Source organism: Pygoscelis adeliae, unplaced genomic scaffold, assembly GCF_000699105.1.
Source record: "Pygoscelis adeliae isolate BGI_AS28 unplaced genomic scaffold, ASM69910v1 Scaffold129, whole genome shotgun sequence".
Taxonomy (NCBI): Eukaryota; Metazoa; Chordata; class Aves; order Sphenisciformes; family Spheniscidae; genus Pygoscelis; species Pygoscelis adeliae.
This window is the reverse complement of record NW_008825431.1, coordinates 657,999-660,958: the sequence shown is the minus strand read 5'-3', so window position 1 is coordinate 660,958 and position 2,960 is coordinate 657,999. Positions and strand designations below refer to the sequence as shown.

General features: G+C 58.9%; 1 protein-coding gene across 1 annotated transcript in view; it reads left to right on the top strand.

The window, feature by feature from the left end:
• The window catches only part of LOC103922825 (calmodulin, striated muscle), a 5,236-nt gene that overhangs the window by 1,653 nt on the left and 623 nt on the right, over positions 1-2,960 (top strand). The window lies entirely within an intron of this gene.

Sequence of the window (2,960 nt, the reverse complement as noted above, 5' to 3'; positions counted from 1 at the left end):
GGTCAGAGCAGGGCACGTCCCTGACCCGAGCATCTCCCCAGCACCCCGATCCCAGCCTCCCTCCTCCGCCGCGGTGACGTCTGGCAGGCCCAAAAGTGGAACCGCGGTCCCTTCGCTCGGGCTAGAAAAGCCCGACCTCAGGAACGCTGCCCTGCAGACCCGGCAGTTTGTCCTTGGCTTTGGAAACCTCCGTTAAAAACGATGCCTAAAATAAAACACAAGCCAGCAAAGCCCAAATTTTACACCCAGCAGCCGCCGTCCCCCGGAGACCCCCGCAGCCGTTGCGGGATCATGCCCGAGCTCAGCCTCTCCGAAATCCCGTTTTCCACATTAAACCCCGATGCAATTTATGCCGGGCTCTGCGGAGGTCCCTCCCCGTCCCCGCGGACGGCTCACGGGACCGTCTGGCCTCGGTGCGTCTGGGCTCGGCGCAGGGGCACGGGGCCCCACGGAGGTTTCCTTGTCGGAGCGGTCTCCCTCTCAGCCTCCAACTTTCTCTTTTTCCATTAATTCATCAGCCTCCCCCCCCCACCTCAGCCGCCGCCTCGTCTGCAAATGAAAAGCCAGATGTCGCCGCACACATCTGCGCGCATCTGTGCTTGCGTTCCGAGCCGCGCAGGCTCGGGAGAATCCAACCGGGTGCTTTAACCGTCTGGTCTGGGCTTTTTTTTCAGCCGTTACCTGGATCAGACCGCTCAAAGCGAGACGCTGAGGTTGAGCAGGGCGATGCCGCCTGGAAAACGCCGTGTGAGGCTTTAACGTTGGCCGCTTGCACCCTCCTTCCTCAAAGCATCGACCTTTCCAGCTCCGGTTGGAGACATCCCGGGCAAATCGGCTGCCAAAATACCCATCAGCCGGCGGCTGCGTGCTCCTGCCTCCCGCCGGGGTTGGCCTCGTCGCCTTCCCGTCCTACCCCACTGCCCATCCCGGATACCGTAAATAGGACTCAACCATAACCAGCGGGGTTTTATGGGCCGGCGGGCAGTTTTATTCGGTTAATTATCCTGCCATGCTAATGAGGGCGCAGTTAAGCACAGTCAAAATCAAGGGCTGGCTTGACCTTCTCCCAAAGAGTGATGCAAATGTGGGAGGCAATGGGTGCTGGTGGTGGGGAGGTGGTGGGTGCTGACAAGGGGTGCTGGTGGTGGGGAGGTGATAGGGAAGCAAAACCCCCCAGCAGTTTCCAGCTTCGCTCAGCACCAAGGGACACCCAGGACGGAGCAATCTGTCCTCAGCAAAGTGACCCAGGGTCCCCCCAACCAGCCCACCCTCATTTTTGGAGCTCTAACAACTTCCCCTGTAGCTTGAACAAACACCTTAATCCTCCCGGGCTTTGAAAACGCCTGGTTATCTGATGGTGTTTGCTTCTCCCAGCTGGGTTCGGGCCAGCTCCCCCTCCTCTTGGCTCCTTGCTTGGCTGCCCGGGGCTTTTTCACAGCAATTTTGATTCAATCTTATTAAATCTGGAGCAGAACAGCAAGCGTGGGCAATTAGACAGACAATTAGGGAGCAGCTCGTTGTACAAGAGGAGCTGCCAGGACCTCCCCTCCCTGAAACGCGCTCGCGGGGCGAGTAGTGCCGTGCCTCTTGCCAGACAGGTTCCCGGCACGGCTCGGCCGATTCCTCCCTGCAACTGCAGCATTTAACGTGCCCGGAGTTTTCTCCAGATGAGGTTTTCCTCGAGGCGGTGATCCCCTCCCAGCCTTTGTCCCACCTGGAGGCCCCATTTCCCGTGCGTTCCTCAGTTGTCCCACGGGGTTGGCTTCTGTTTTGTGGCCTCCCCTCCGAAGCCCACAGCTCTAATTCCTCACTGGGTTAAACTGGGGTAAACTGGTGCCATTTTCTTGTAGCCAAGGAAGTCAAACTATCTTCTGCTTCCGCCTGATCATCTGGTCCGTTAGCTCCTTGGCCCAGCTGGTGAAGGTCGCTTGGCTGTTGCGGGCACGTAGGAAAGAGGGATGGATGGTTGGGGGGAGAGGTGGATGGATGATAACGGGAACGCATGGATGGATGGACAGATGCATGGACGGATGGTTGGAGGGAGGGAGGGATAGTTGACTGGATGGATGGTTGGGCAACTGGATGTATGGGTGGATGGACAGACGAATGGATGGATGATAATGCGGTTGGGTGGATGGATGCACACGTGGGTGGCTGGCTGGTTGGTTGGTGGGATTGACGGATGGATGGATGGATGGATGGATGGATGGATGGATGGATGGATGGATGGATTCATGAATGGATGAACAGATAAACAGATGGAGGGATGGATGGACGGACAGAGAAATAGCCCTCGTTGTCATTTGCCTCTGAACCCTGCCGTACTCCCTGCCGTAAGAGATGAGTAAAAATGAAAGCAGGCCATTACAACATGGTTCACCCTCACTCAGCCCCGGGGTTAACCCCTGACTAACCGGGGCAGGACTCATGACACCGCTCACCTGATGCACCACCACGTCAGCCGCCCCGGGGGCCACGGGGCTGTTCTCGGGGAGCCCAGAAGAGGCGTCACGGCTGATTCAGGCCTCCGTCAGCGCGGAGCACATCAGCTCCAGGCAACCAGGCTCTGCCTGGACCTGCACAAGGGAACCCTCCCTCGGCAGGTTTGACACGCTGCCAGCATCGCCATGGTGGCCCTGGGGCTGGAGAGACTGGGGGCACCCCTCTCAACCGCCCCATGCAGGGCTGGAGGCCTTTGCACAACTCCAAACTCCACCAAAATTGCCTTAAAATAGCCAAAAACAGTGTGTATCACCCCCCCTTCCGCCAGCGCCCTGCCTCTCCCCGAAACCACCGCTTTGCTGCAAGCCACAGCGCAAATCCCTTAATTAGGTGGTTCGTTAGGAGCCGGCCCCGCAAAATGCCACCGGCAGCCGGGGTGGCCCAAGGGGGCTGGCGATCCCTTCTTCTCTCCGGCACCCTGAAACTCCCCCGCCCGCTCCGCCAGGATCTGGCTGAAC